At 37.9% G+C, this 16,166-nt stretch overlaps 1 protein-coding gene across 1 annotated transcript in view; it reads left to right on the top strand.

The window, feature by feature from the left end:
- Nucleotides 1-17: 17 nt before the first annotated feature.
- The window catches only part of GPR63 (G protein-coupled receptor 63), a 51,518-nt gene continuing 35,369 nt past the window's right edge, over nt 18-16,166 (top strand). The window contains exon 1 of the mRNA XM_059177043.1: nt 18-157. The gene's annotated coding sequence lies outside the window, so the exon portion shown is untranslated. The remainder of the gene's footprint in view (nt 158-16,166) is intronic.

Genomic DNA, 16,166 nt, shown 5'->3' on the forward strand with positions numbered 1-16,166 from the left:
ATCGCCACCGCCGCCTCCTCCTCTTCCTCCTCTGCCTGGAAGCGTTGTTTTCTGCAGCCGAGAGAAGTGCTATGTCAGGAAAGTTCCGGGAGGGACTGGACGGGGCCATGCTCCCTGGGTTCATCGGCAGGCGCCCGCGCGCAGCCCTTTGTATGAGGTGAGACTGGGGGGTCCCCGGCCCCCCGGACAGGTAGCCGCCCGCGGGGAGCGCTTCCATCCGCCGCGCTGGGGAGGCGGTGCTGTTGGGCAGAGTGTGTGGCGGAGAAGGAGCCGGTTAGACCGAAGTTGTGCAGGAGAAGCCCGGGGTTTCGGGAAGGTTTTGCGGCTGGACTTGAGTGATTTCGGCAGCCCGCGCCGTACGGCGGGGGTCCGGCCGGGACTCGGTTTCCCCGGGAGCCGCCCGCCTCGCTTCCCGACGCCCCCTGTCGCCATCCCCTGCCCGCTGGAGCAGTTAGGCCTTCTAGGAAACGGCGGCTGCAGGTTGGCACCCAGCGCCGGCTTTTTCTCAGCCGGGCTTTCTCCTCAGAAGCGAAGTGCCGGGAGTGAGAGGAAGGGGATGGAATCCTCTTGAACTTTTACACTGTGCTCTCGTCCCTCTTTAAGGGTGAAATTCACCTCGTTTGCCCCAGTCGGGAGGCTCCCTGCGAGCTCCAACAGTTTGAGAGCTCGCCTCTTACATGTGGGTGAGCTTGCGGCGCTGGGTGTCTGCCTTTCAGCCCTGGTCGGGTTTCAGCGTCGCCCTGATTTTAAGTCCTCTCTTCCCCGCCCCTTTTGGGAAACATCCTGCCCCCCCCCCCCCCCATCCTTGAGGTTCAGGGTACTAAACACACACACACACACACACACACACACACACACCCCAATATATGTTTATGATATGTCCCCTAAGCCCGACCCAACATTTCAAAGTGATCCTACAGTCTCCGATGAGCTATTTAGACTTGATCTGGACACTTCGGAAATACAGGTATCCCCCGTAGTAGGTATGCAGTTTTTTTCAGTGAGGCAAGGTGAGGTTTTTACCTATACCGTTTTAAGATAGGATTTTCTCTTGATTTGTTTGTTTCTTGGTGAATATGGTTTTCATTATGTCTTAGATTAAAAGGCCCCAACTAATTTTAAGGGTAGTATTTCTAAGAATCATCAAAACCAAACCAAACCAAACCCTGATGGTCCTTGCATAATCTGACATTACTTCAGACAGTTTTACCCTTGGATGAGGTACGTAATATATGTAATTATTTGATGAAACCTATTATATGAGTACATTTATTACACAAATGGGTAAGTTTTCTTTTTTTATGTGTCCTGTGGGTGAAGGAAGCCCATTTTCTCACACCCCCAGGTCTCTACCACACCTGTCTAATCCTGTTTCTGTTCTCTCCACTGGCATTAAGTACATCTGGTATCAGCTGCAAATCAAAGGTGCTGATGAAAAGTTCCTATATTTTGTGAAGTGTTGCATCGCCAGAGTTTTAGTGACATAATTGATTACATTATCCAGATTATTTTAAACAATTAAAATAGAATGTGGGAGCTTGTTTAAAGAAAAGAATATCGTTAAGTATTTAAATTCTCAGTTATATGCATTATGTATAATCTCTGTGTGAAAAAATACTATCAAAACAGAGGAGGGTATTGTAGGAAACATTTGTAGTGAGGAAGTTTTGAAAGGAAACCATTCCAGAATAACCGTTAATATTATAACATTTTGTTTGGGATATAGATTTTTCTGAGCAAAATTTTGTCACTCTGCTGTCAAATATACCAGGACTGAAACTTGAAAACAAACAAACAAACAAACAAACGAAAAACTCACTGTCCAAGCATTTTCTGAAAATATGCAGCACACTGACCGTTCTTGGAAAAAAATTTGCTTAGAAAAAGTCACATACTTAAAGTCTTCACTGCAGTTATTGTTTTACCTTAAGTTTGCTGGAGTCCAGGCAAGGAAGTACTGCATTCAGTGAGAATTTGGGGTTCTAAGGTGGATGGGACTTAGTTCCTAGAATACACAATTTTCTAGGAAATTCAGCAATTTTGAGATTTAGTATATGATTTATTTGATTTGAAATGATTGTTTTATGAATATGCCTTTTTTTTTTTTTAAGTACTCTACGCCTGATGGGGGGCTTGAACTCGCCACCCTGAGATCAAGAGTTACATGTTCTATCTGTTCAGGCAGCCAGGCACCCATGAATTATTCTTTTTAAAAGTAAATATATAGGGGCACCTGGGTGGCTCAGTGAGTTAAGCCTCTGCCTTCACCTCAGGTCATGATCCCCAAGTCTTGGGGTGGAGGCTTCCTCCTCTATCTCTGTCTGCCTTTCTGCCTGTGATCTCTCTCTGTCAAATAAATAAATAAAATCTTAATCTTAAGTAAACCTGTCAAATAAATAAATAAAATCTTAATCTTAAGTAAACCTCTCTCTCTCTCTCTCACACACACATACCCACATATATTTACAAAATCCGTATTTATCTATGTCTATACTTACATATTTGTAGATCTGTAAATCTGTAACAGGAGAAAGCATAAAGGGACTTGATAGTATACATGTACTAGAAACACAGGTCTAAGAGATCAAAAGCTAAAAATAGTTCCCATTAAGGCTTGTCATCTCTTCAGCATTTTCATCAATTTCATCAGTATCAGTTAAGTTAAAAAAGTATTGTGTTTTCCCCTGTGTTCTTGTTCTTGCCTAAGGCTTGTACCAGGGGGCCATATGCCAATGATCTTAACCACATGTTTATTAAAATGGACTGAATTATCCCATCAGTGGATGATTGAACCAGGGATTTCTCATGCTTCAGTAATTTATCTTCCACAGAGGAATCCCTAGGAAAAAATTAGCTCGTCAATACGATGTTTTCTTTTTTCACACTTTAAAAATGATCTTCAGGGCATTCTCCAAAGGTCTGAGACAGAGTAGATCTTGATGGCAAGGGAGGCAAACCTTGGGAAGTTTTGGCATTCAGATTTGTGAATGATGTCCTAAGTAAGTATTTGATTTGAAAGAAGTATCCATTAATGCTTGGGAAAATAATAGCTATGTTACAGGGCTCTAATCACTACAAGCAAAGCTTTGGAGTATATCATCACATTTCACAGCTGAAACTGCTACCTTTTAACATGTGTGTGTAAAAATTAGAAATGAAGTGCAATAATCTTTTAGACTGATTTTTGCTTTATTTGCTAGACCTTTTTTAAAAAATATGCATTTTTATTTGCCACATATATACTTTAGTTTGTTGCAGGTGGCAATTTTACTCCTTTTTTGCAACTACGAGGTGTATTTTATGGTAAAGTTTTAGTATTTACTTAAAACAGACAGTAATGTGTTTCACTGGCTTTATGTTGTGTCTCTTTGGCTTTCAAAAAGTAACATTTGAGATATTTGATTATGAGCCTGAGGTCACTGCCTTTCAGAACTCTTGGGATCTTGGTCAACTATAGTTTCAATTTCCTGAGAATTTTTTGTTTAAGGTCAGATATGGCCCTAATTTTAACTGGATGGTCCACAAAATAGGTACTTTTGTAACCACAAAACATGGAGAACATTCCAAATAATTTGCAGTTTGGGCAGCTCAACATGCTTTAGTGTTTGGTTGGCTTGAGGCAGTGTGCCATGCTTGTAAAAAATGGTTTTTGAAGCTGACAGTGAGCTGTTTCAGTCTTTGAGTTTGACACATAGGATAAAGTGCCTTTTAGCCTTTGTGCTGGCAAATTGGGACAGGATTGGTAAAAGTAATTTCTCATTTCTGTCTGTGTGACAGAAGATTCAGAAAATTCAAGCATGAAACTAGCTTAATATACTGGAAAGCTCATTCATGTTTATTAAAAATGTCAAGGAGAGTTGGGAAGCTTGGATTTTAATATAGCTTTCAGAACTTGGGCAAAAGAGTTCTATTTGTAGTTAGGAGGGTAATCTAGGGGTCACCTATTGAAATTAATAGTAACACTATTATTATCACCATTTCCTTTGAGGGATAATGCTAAAGAAATTATATTCTCCTAGGCCCAGTTTAGATTCAAAAGCCTTCCCAGCCATATACTGTACAAATAAACAATCACCTGGCATATATGTTCATCAAGTCTTAGGTAATTTTCAGTTGAAACCCTTATGTGTCCTTTTTAACCATAAGTTTTACATACCATTTGGGGTTTTTGACCAAAGCTTCATTAGCTTCTTTTCTCTCAATTAACTAAGTCCTGTCTGTATCACTAAAGCATTTAAAAAATATTTTAGGCAAAATGTTTTATGTGCAAACTCTAATGTTTTGCCTTGGGGAGGCAGTGCAGAAGGGACATGAGTCTTTGTTCTAGCTGTTACTTTCCAAAGGGAGATGCTATCACCTCTTCTGGTTGTTGTTGTTTTTAAACATTTTAGAGAAAGAACATTTGTAGGATTTAAAGATGCTTGAAGTTTGGATCAGAATAAGAGTTTCAGCTGAAAGTTACCTAAGAATCAGTTAACATTTATATCAGGTGTTCAGTACAGTGTCTGGCTGAAGATGTCTGCTGCAGGTTTTTTGATCTAAGTTGGTCCTGGGAGGATACAGATTCAAAGGGAGGTGTTGTGCAAAGGGACTATTCTTGGTGTAGCATCCATTACCTTCCAGAAGGGAAAATGTTGCATTTTGCACACAACTCTAAACATGTACTTGTAATAAAAAACCCATTTTTTTTTTTTAAAGATTTTATTTATTTATTTGACAGGCAGAGATCACAAGTAGGCAGAGAGAGAGGGGAGGAAGCAGGCTCCCTGCGGAGCAGAGAGCCTGATGCGGGGCTCTATCCCAGGATCCTGAGATCATGACCTGAGCCGAAGGCAGAGACTTTAACCCACTGGGGCACCCAGGCACCCCTAAAAACCCATTCTTTTAATCATTTTAGCTTATTTTTGCCATTACCTCCTGGCTGGATATGAAGTGGGCCATTTTCCTGCTAGATTTTGATTAAGTTTGCCCAAACTGTCGTACCTTCTGAAGTTATACACTGTCCAACAGTAGCAGAAAGTCTGTTCTTTAATCCTTTCAGCTAGGTCCCATTCAGTACTTCTTCAGAAATTTTTTCTTTTTTTTGAATTACTGAGCTCTTTCATGAAAGGAATTTTGAATTTGAAGCTTCCCCATTGTCCATAATAGGCTTTGGATAAATTTGTTCCTACAGAAGGTGTAGTGATGTTGGGAATTTCTCATTTTTGTTTCCATATTTTGTAACTAGTTGGTATTGTAAGGTTTCAAATCTTTATTTTTTTTTATCCTTATTCTGTAATAGATATTTCTTTAAAAAATTTTTTTTTCAATTTACTTATTTGACACAGAGAGAGAGCACAAGCAAGGGAGCAGCAGTCAGAGGGAGAAGCAGGTTCCCCATCCAGCAGGGAGCCCAACGCTGGGCTCGATCCCATGACCCTGGGATCATGACCTGAACCGAAGACAGATGCTTTAACCATTTGAACTACCCAGGCACCCCTAGATATTTTTTTCTTATGATGGCAGTGACACATGTTCATTATAGAAAATTTTAGAAAATTCAGACCAGCAAAAAACTAACCCCTCTCCCAAAAAAACCCAGAGAAGAAGAAAAATTATGCCCGCAGATAACAATTGTTAATATTTTGGTGTACATTTTTGTATAATATAGAAAAATAATTTTTTGGTTTCTAAAAATGATACTGTGCCATGTATTTCTTTAATTTTAATTTTTAAAATTTAATTTAATTTTATATTTTGGGTGGGGAAGGCCAGAAAGAGAGAGAATCCTTTTTTTATTTTTAAGATGTTATTTATTTATTTGACAGACAGAGATCACAAGTAGGCAGAGAGGCAGGCAGAGAGAGAGAGAGAGAGAAGAGGAAGCAGGCTCCCTGCGGAGCAGAGAGCCAGATGCGGGACTCGATCCCAGGACCCTGAGATCATGACCTGAGCCGAAGGCAGAGGCTTAACCCACTGAGCCACCCAGGCACCCAAGAGAGAGAATCTTAAGCAGGCTCCATACCCAACACAGAGCCCAAAGTGGGGCTCGATCTCATGACCCAGAGATCATGACCTGAGCCAAAATCAAGAGTTGGAGGCTTAACCAACTGAGCCACTCAGATGCCCCAGTATATATTTCTTCTTAATTTTCATGCAAGGATGATCCACATTGCATATCATGGAATGATCTTTCATTACATACTTTGAATACTAAATAATATTGTAGTCTGTGAATTTAACATAATTTATTGGAGATTTGCCATAATATCAGACAGGTTTTTTTGTTTGATTGTTTTGTTTGTTTTTTGCTACTATACAGCAATAGATGTCTTAAAGCTCAGTTTTTTGTACACATCTATGATTATCCATTTGAGTAAAGTCCTAGAAGTAGACTTTTTGGTAGGGGTAAAGGGCGTTGATATTTTTTTGTTGACCTTAAGGCACTTTATTATTCTCAACATCTAATCTGTAGACTTGGTTATACTTTCCTTCATTATCTTCTGCAGTTTTTTTTTTTTTGTCAGTCTAATAAGAAATGCTCAAGTCAGATAGGATTTGAACCCAGACATGACCGACAAAGGCTTTATTTATCCAAATGAAGTAACCTAGATATTTCTGAGGACTCAACTATAAGGTCCAGCTTCCACACCAACCCATTCACTAGTGCTCCCACATAGCTGTAAATGCTGTTTCCTCCTTAGCAAGTACAGCAGTTATCATGTGCCCTGAGAATGTTCTCCATTTTCATTTTCAGTCTCCTTGCTATAATACCATCTGACCTGCTGCCCACATATACTGATGCATACACAATTGCTGTGTGGTAGAAGGAGTAGATACCGTCTCCTGTGTAATCATCTCTAAGGTTTAATAATGTCCTCTTTTCTGTCCTTTGCTGCCAACTCTGGGAATCTTAATGTCCTGTGTAGTAAATGGGTCTATTTCTGCAATCTATATTTTATCTATATCTTTTTCCCATTCTGTCATTAATATAAAAACTCATCTTAACCAGAAATTACCTTTTGAAACCAGGTAAGTATCACTCTGACTGTCACAGAAACATAGTCACTTCTAGGAACAAAACTAGAGATAAAAATGGGTGAAAAATGGGCAAAAACCAGGAAAAGGTCATGTGTGGAAACTTAAGGACGGAGGGTTAAATGTAGAAATTCTCCCCTTCATTTTTCTGACCATAGTTATATTTAGCCTTTAAGCATGATCCCGGTGAGTGCAGTCACATTTGTGTTTTTATGCATATTTTTCATTTTTAGAATTTGGTCCTAGATGTAAAAAGAAAGAGAAAGTAAACACATACACACCAAACATGTTTTCCGGGCCAGTTACTCTTTTTTCAGGCATTGTTTTCTCCACTGTGAAATAGTCTGCTTTCCTCATTTCTGCAAGTTGGACTGAGGTTCTCCGTTTCCTTAGTATGTACTTCAGTATAAATTTTTTTTTTATTTAGGGGAGCATTATTTCCCTTTGTAATATCTTAGAGAACAAGAAACATGTCTTTGTATTTTGGCATGGAAAGTCACAGGCATGTAAAGATTGAATACATAAATTTTTTTCAGGAGATCATGTGAATGGCCACTGTTCGTATGAGAACGTTCAGAATAACGCTATGAGACTGATTTTACTATGAAAATTTTTAAAAGAATATTTATTGTGAAGTACATTGTATGTATAAAGTGCATAGAACATATTTGTAAGTTAAAAAAATTGAATATCCATGACCTATTATCAAGATTAGAAAGTATGATATATCTAGACTCCCTCTGTTTCCTTATTCCCCACCTAATGGCAATGCTTGCTTTATCCCCAAAGCAGCATATTCTTTAGAATTGGTTATTTTGGACTTTAAGTAAAGGGAATTATACTGTGTAGTACATATACTTTTATGCTTGCTTATTTGTTCACTGTTATGTTTTTGAGATTTGTTATTGTTATACCCATAATTTGTTTTCATTTTTGTTTGTGTTTTAGTGTGTGAATTCTATAATTTATCCATTCTACTGTCAAGGAACATTTGTCATTGTAACTAAGTTTTCAAAAGCATAGAGTATTATCATATAATTTTCCATGATATTCTTTTATCTGTTTAATCATTGCTGCAACTGTGATATGTCCCACTTTTTTAAAGCTCCTGATTTGCTAAATTCTCGGTCTCCTTCAATCCTGAGGTGTATAATTTCTCTTAATCTGTTCAAAGAACCAGGTTTTGGCATTATCGATCATATCTATTATATGCTTGTTTTCCAATTCTTTGATTCTTGTTCTTTTATTTTCTTTCTTCTATGTTTGTAGGTTTATTCTCCTGTTTTTCTAATTTCTTAGATTGGGTGCTTAGCTCATTGAGTCTTGCCTTATTAGAAGACAATTAATTTCGCTTGAATCACTATATTAGCTGCTTCTCAGAAATTCTTATATAGGGTTTTTTGTTATCATACTGTGCTGCTTGCTGTGATTTCTTGAGAATGGCATTTTCTAATTTTTAAACATACTTGGTTGTTGCTGCTGATTTCTAACCTACTTGTGATATGGTCAGAGCACATGGTCTCTATCATACCAGGTCTTTGATGCTTTTTGATGTAAGCTTCATGGGCTAGCGCAAATGTTCCTTTTTTAATAAATGCTCAGTGTGGAACTTGAAAATAACATGTATTCTCCAGTTTCTGGGTGCAGTGTTCCATGTAGGTCCATGTGTATCCATAAGACGAAAGTTTTAACTGTGTTGTTTAAATATTCTTTATCTTTATTAATAGTTTTGATCTTTCACTACTGAGAAGTTATAATAATGGATTTCATCTAGATAATTTACCTTTGCTTTACATATTTTGAAGTTTGTTATTAGATGCTTTTAAGATTAGATTTTTAAATACTGTATAGTAAGTGAAACTTTTTATCATATGTAATGACCTTCTAAAGCTCTAATAGCATTGTTTGACTTAATGTTTTTTCTTTGATATTAATAAAATGATGTTGGGTTCTCTGTGATAAACTTGATATACTAATGTTTTTAGATACGTCTCTTGTAAATAGCATATAGCTGGATCTTTGCTTTAGAGTTTAGGCTCTTTATTTTTTTTTTAAAGATTTTATTTATTTATTTGAGAGAGAGACAGTGAGAGAGAACATGAGCGAGGAGAAGGTCAGAGGGAGAAGTAGACTTCCCGTGGAGCTGGGAGCCTGATGCGGGACTTGATCCCGGGACTCTGGGATCATGACCTGAGCCGAAGGCAGTTGTCCAACCAACTGAGCCACCCAGGCGTCCCGAGTTTAGGCTTTTTATATTTAGAATGAAAACTGGTATATTTGGATTCATTTATTCTTATATTATGACACATTTTCTATTCTACTTTTTCTGTGTCTGTCTCCTCTATTTTGTTGCTTTCTTTTGGATACATTGATTTTCCACTTTCTTTAATTTTTTTTTTTTAGATGATTTTATTTATTTACTTGAGAGAGAGTGAGAGAGAGCACACAAGCAGGGGGAGCTACAGAGAGAAAGGGAGAAGCAGGCTCCTTGCTGAGCTGGGATTCCCTATGTGGTGAGGTGAGGGGGCTCAGTCCCAGGACCCTGAGTCATGACCTGAGCTGAAGGCAGATGCTTAACCGACTGAACCACCCAGACGTCCCTTTAGTATTCTTTTTATTTTGACGGTTAGGAGATTGTTATACACTCAGTTCTATTTTTTTAGTGGGTACCCAGATAATTTTACTATGCATACTCATATTAATATTCTCTAAGTTAATATCTTTGCCTTCTGGTGTGGACTGAATTGTGCCTCCCCAGAATTCATATATTGAAGCTCTAACCTCCAACGTTATTTTATTTGGAGATGGGGCCTGTGAGGAGACAATTAGGGTTAAATAAAGTCATAAGGGTGTGGCCCTAATCCAAGAATATTGGTGTTCATATAAAAAAGAGGAAGAGACATTAGAGCTCTCTCTCCCCCTTTTGCACATGCACAGTGGAAGGGTCATGTGATGACACGGTGAGAAGTTGGCTGTCTGTAAGCCAGGATGAGAGGTCTCACCAAAACCCAGTCCTGACAGCATCTTGGTCTTGGACTTCTAGCCTCTAGAACTATTAAAAAATAAATTTCTGTTGTTTAAACCACTGGTCTTTGGTATTTTATGTTAGCCCTAGCAAACTAATACACTGTCCTTTTAAAAATATGCAAATTCTTAGAATTGTTTAACTCTTAGGATAACTACTTCCAGCTTATGTGTTATTGCAATTGAGTATTTTAGTTCTAGCCTGTTGTTTTTTTTTTCTCTCATAAGTCAGATGTTACTTTTATTGTTGTATATAGTGTCTTTCTGTTTAACCATGTACTTATCAATATCTATTCTCACCCTTCCTTTTGGATGTCAGACGTTCTATGTGGGATCATTTTTTTTCTGCCCCAAATACATGCTTTTCTAATCCTTTATTGAGTGTGTGTATGTGTGTGTGTGTGTGTGAGAGAGAGAGAGAGAGAGAGAGGCAGAGACTGATTTTTGAGTGTGATAATCCTTTTATTTCACCTTGTTTCTTGAAAGAGAGACTCTTTGGTATTGAGTTCTATTTTGACAGTTTTCTTTGTGTACATCAAAAAATATAATTCCTTTGTCTTCTCAGTTTTACTGTTGCCATTGAGAATTAAACAGTCAAGAGATTTTTTTTTTCCGTCTCTGTAGGGGAATTCATCTTCCCCCTCTGGTTCCTTCCTGAAAAGAAGTATCCTTTAAAGATACTCAGTTATTCTCCACCTTATTAAAGATACTCTCCTGCTCTTTCTCTTGTTCCTGAATATTCAATCTAATATTTCTAGGTATGAATTAAAAATCTGCTTGGCATTAGAGAGACTACATTTGAGAACCAGCATCTTTTTAGGAATTCTGAAAACCTCTCTTTATTATTTCTTGAATATTTCCTCTCTCTAGTAATTTAATGATCTCCTTCTGGAACTCTAATTGCATGTTTGTTAGACATCCTATATTATCTTCCTTGTCTCTTATCTCTTTAATCTCTTGATTGCATTTGGGAAAATTTATGTTTCAACTTGCAGTTTACTAATTCACTTTAGCTATGCCTAATGTTTCATTTTGTTGATTTTTAGTATTGGTTATTGTATTTTAATTTATAGAACTTTATTTGATTCTTTTTCACACTTGCTTATCTCATAATTTCAACTATTTCATATTCTAGTAACTTCTATAACTGAAGTCTTTTGGTGGGTCAGTTCCTTTTTTCCTCTTGCTTCTTTTTTTATTTTTTCAGATTTTATTTATTTATTTGAGAGACAGCACGAGAGAGAAAGAGAGCACGAGCCCACATGTGCGTAAGGTGCACACACACGATTGGGGGGTGGGGGCAGGGGAAGAAGCATATTCCCTTCTGAGCAGGGAGCTGCTGCAGAGTTCCATCCCAGAACGCTGGGATCATGACCTGAGCTGAAGGCAGATGCTTAACTGAGCCACCCAGGAGCCCCTTCTTAATCACTTATATTGCTTTTATTATTTTAAGGTTTTGTGATTTTTTAGATTTTAGTTATTTATTTGAGAGAGAGCGAGCACAAGCAGGGGGTGGGGTGAAGAGAGAGGAAGAAGCAGACTCCCTTCTGAGAAGGGAGCCCAAAGTGGGGCTTGATCCCAGGACCCTGAGATCATGACCTGAGCCAAAGGTAGACACTTAACCAACTGAGCCACCCAGGTGTCCCAAGATTTTGTGATTTTTGGCTATGAGCTACTCAGTTCGTTTGGGATTTTGTTTGTGTTAATTGTGTCAGGCCTGGGTTGAAGGTGGGTTCCTCCAGAGGAGAAATATATTTTGCTTCTGCTACTAGCTTGGGTGCTAGTAAACTGGCACAGGGTGTGGGTAACTGGGCACATTTTAAATCAGATTTCTGCTTGACAGGTTTTTTGGTTTTTGTTTTTTTTTTAAATCTCAGTGCTAATTTGTGGTTATAATCCTTTGGGGAAGTATTTTCCTCCTCCATCTAACATCAGGATCAAGATATGCAGTTTTCTTTTTCTTTGCCCTTTGGACATGGAGTTGTTTCCCCTCTAACATAGCAAATGTAGCCCTTTGAAGTCCTGGTTGCTGTTGGGGTCTTTTGACAAATATTGTAATCCTATAATCCCAACTCAAAATTTGATTTAAGTATGACTATATTAAAGAAACGATTTTGTTTTATTTTGTTCTAGTTTATTTTGTTTCTGTGATTGTAGACATGTCCAAAATAGGATGTCTTTTTTTTTTTTTCAGCTTAGTATGTAAACCTTAACTAATCACTAGAGGGTTTTGCTTTTGAAAAGAAAGAAAAAGCAGACACTAATGTGTCAAGATATGATGGCAAGCTGCTTACTTCTTTCCCCCTTAAGTCCAATTTTATAATTTATTTTCCTCTGCTGATAAATTTGAAATATTGGTATTAACACTTTCTCTTCCTAAGCTGTAAACTGCATCTCATTTACAGTCACTTTAACTTTAGTTTTGGATTTTGTTTTTTATGGAGTTAGTGTAGGCATCTTACTTTAAATTATTTAGTTACATCTGGTTATATCTTTGAGTTTGAAAAACACTGCCACTCACAGTTAGTTTTCTGTTTCTTCAGATTTCTAGGTGTTTGTTTTTAAAATGGTAGTAGGGAAAGTTAAAAAGCCACCATGGTCCACATTGCCCTTATTTATACTCTCAAAAGCGGTAAGTGAAAGATGGCAAACTGTGGGTTCTTTTGGGTGGCTCGCTTTTGAAAGGGAGTAATTATTCTGTGCCTATTTCATGGTTACATCTTGGTAAATATTTTAAGAAGAGTATAGATTTTCCTTTTGTTATTATAACTACTCACCCTTTTCCTTTTAACCCTACATAGGCTAGATGCGTGGGCACAGCTTTCGTTGTGATGAACAGTCAAAGTCGAAGGAGTTTAAGAACCTTACATTTATTTCTTCATACTCAGTTACTGTGGACTAGCTATAAAAACTTAGATACAGTGATAAAATGAAGCCTCCCCCCGCAAAAAAAAGAAGACTAAAGTAATTAGCTCGATTACCTTTGGGTAATTATTTCATTCATCAAGGGCTAATTATCCATGTCATCAAGTTAGCTTTTATTATTTTCTGTGCTCTTTTTATGAAATAATTTTTCTTTTGCCTTCTGAGTTTTAAAGACCATTTTTTTTGCCCTAGTAATTTTCTTCATCTTGCATAATGAAGCATCAGTACAGAAACGATTTCTGAAGCCTGAATATTAGAGTCTTATCCCTGGTAAGTTCTTTTTTTTTTCTCCTTTTTTAAAAGATTTATTTATTTATTTGAAAGAGAGTGGGAGTGAGAAAGTGTATCTTGTGTGTAGGGGGAGGGACAGAGGGAGAGAATCTTCAAGCAGACTCCCTGCTGAGTGTGGAGCCAGAGACAAGGGTCCATATCTTGACCTGAAACCAAGTGGAAACCAAGAGTCAAACAACCAACTGAGCCACCCAGGTGCCCCATTATTCTGGTGGGGTCTTTGCTTGTATCTAGATTCTAAGTTGGAATAAAGTTCCAGTAAAAGATCTTTAGGTTAATTTTTTTTTTTTTTAATGAATAGACAGAGAGTAGTCATACAAAAAGCCATATTACATAAAGCATCCATTTGTGGCCCTGTGAAAGGGAATTTTCTATTTATCTAATATAAACTTGAGACTTGCATTGATCATTTCACTGAATGCTGTCCCTTCTAGAATGTATGTTAAATTCTGCATATTCTGCTCAAATCCAGCATAATAAAGTATTCTGCATATAAGAAGAATTTTCACATTTGTTTTATCAACCATTAGGCAAACTCTACTTTTGGGCCATTCTAATGCAGTGGTTCTTGCCGTTATTGAAATATTGAACACACACACCTGCATGCACACACACACACTACTTTCTGGGCATCACTCTTTCTTTGATAGGCTGTATCTGTTAGGGGGAAATCAAGTGAGATGTGGGAATGAATAAAGTATGATACAACCTGAAAAACCCCACGTAAATGTAAGCAGTGATGTTTGTACAGCAGTATTTAGTGCTCTTCTTCCTCCCCCCCCTTTTTTTGTGTGTGTAAGAGCAAATCCAGAAATTGCAGTTTTGACTCTTGTGTGTGCAGTTGACATTGGGCTAGTGAACTCCCTATGGTACTTGGTCTTACCAGCTGTATGTCAATTGCATCAGCACCTTGTGAACTTGCAAGGCTTTTACTGATGCTGTGATCTTTGAGCAGAGGACTGGAGGACTAGCAACAGGCACCTTATTGAATGGCAGCATCACTGGTACCCTATCAGTAGGGAACCTACTAAGGAGCAAATACTACAACCCTGATCCTTTCTCCCTATGATTTTGTGATGCATGATAAGAAATTGTTCTTTGGAGTTTAGAATACAACCATTTTATCACCTTGATTTTTTTTTTTTAATTTCTAAAGATTCAAAATGAATATTGAAGATTTTCTTTAAAAAATTCTTTGCTAAGGTGTGCCTGGGTGTCTCAGTAGGTTAAGTGTACCACTCTTGATTTACACTCAGGTCATGATCTCAGGGTCCAAGATGGAGCTCTATACTCAGTGGGAGTCTGCTTGAGATTCTCTCTCCCTTTGCCCCTCTCCACTGCATGCTTTTTCTCTCTAAGATAAAATAAATTAATCTTTTTTTTTTCCTGTGGCATAATTTTTTGCGAGGAAAGTAGGAAGGAGCAGGGTGGATGTTGGGAAGTGATATGCAGTACTTTGAATTTAGAATGACAATTATGTAACACGTTTTGGTTAGAGTGATCCTTTCCCATTGTTGGATGTAGAGCAAACTTGATTGAAAATTTCAACTTAGAAATAACAGAAATGGAAATAGAGTGGGTTAGAGTAGATAGTCACTTTGATGCATGAATTCTGCTTTATGGTAGGATTTAGTGGAGTTCTTTGGCTAGTGAGGTTTCAAGAACCATGAATTTAAAATTATTTGTCAAGGGGTACCTGGGTGGCTCAGTTGGTTAAGCAGTGGAGTCTGGATTTTGGTTCAGGTCCTGATCTCAGGGTTGTGAGATGGAGCTCTGTGTTGGGCTGTGTGCTCAGCACAGGGGGCCTGCTCACGATTCTCTCTCTCTCTGCCCCTCCCTGCCCCTGTTTGGACACACCCCCTAAAAAAAGTATTTGTCAAGAATTTGGTTTTAGAAAACTTTTCTCAGGACCACATGCATTTTGTAAAGTTTTACTTATTCTTTCAATGAAAGATTCCAGCTTTTAGTCTTTATTTTATTTTGCTTCTTATTCCCTATGACCTTTTTTCTCCTGCCCTGTACCCACTAAGAAATAAAACAGAATACAAAATAAATGATAACTTTAAAACTAAAATATACTAGTCTTTAGCCTAGTACTTTCAGGTTCATCATAGTGGATAATATCACAATATCACAGAATATGAGATTTAGAGGATGTTGCAAGAATATATGTACACATGTAAATGAGGAATTATGTTTTCTGTTTTCTTCTCTTTGAGACTCCTGAATTTTCCTTTACAGCACACATACTCCATTGGTTATTTTTGTGTTTGTGTGTGTTTGGTATGAGTCAGGGCTCTCCGGAGAAACAGACAATAGGAAGTACATATGATTTATTATACGGAATTGACTCATATGATTATATAGGCAGAGATGTCCTATGATCTGCTGTCTGCAGACTGGAGACCCAGGAAAGCTGATGGTATGGTTCTGAGAACTAGAGGACCAGTGGTATAAATATAAATCGAGGGTAGAAGACTAGTGTTTCAGCTTAAACAGTCAGCAGAGTGCAAAATCCCCTTTCCTCTGCCTTTTTGTTTTATTCAGGCTTTCCATGGATTGCTAATGCCCTACCACATTGGGGAGAACAGTCTGCTTTACTCTGTCTACCAATTCAAATGCTAATCTCATCCAGAGACACTCAGAGACCACCATCAGAGACACACCCAGAAATAACGTTTTAATCAGGCACCCTCTATCCTAGTTGGGTTGACATGTAAAATTAACCATCACAATGGGTCTCCACACTAGACTTGTGAGTTGCATAAGATCAGGAGACATGTTTTGTTCTCCGTTGTATGCTGTGCTTAGTCAGAAGCCGGCTTAGAGCAGGTGCTTAATAACTATTTGTTAAAGGAAAAAACAAGAAATTCATTTAAAGATGTGTATAAGTCAAGCTGAAAATATAT

The sequence above is a fragment of the Mustela lutreola genome, chromosome 6 (assembly GCF_030435805.1).
Source record: "Mustela lutreola isolate mMusLut2 chromosome 6, mMusLut2.pri, whole genome shotgun sequence".
Lineage (NCBI taxonomy): Eukaryota > Metazoa > Chordata > Mammalia > Carnivora > Mustelidae > Mustela > Mustela lutreola.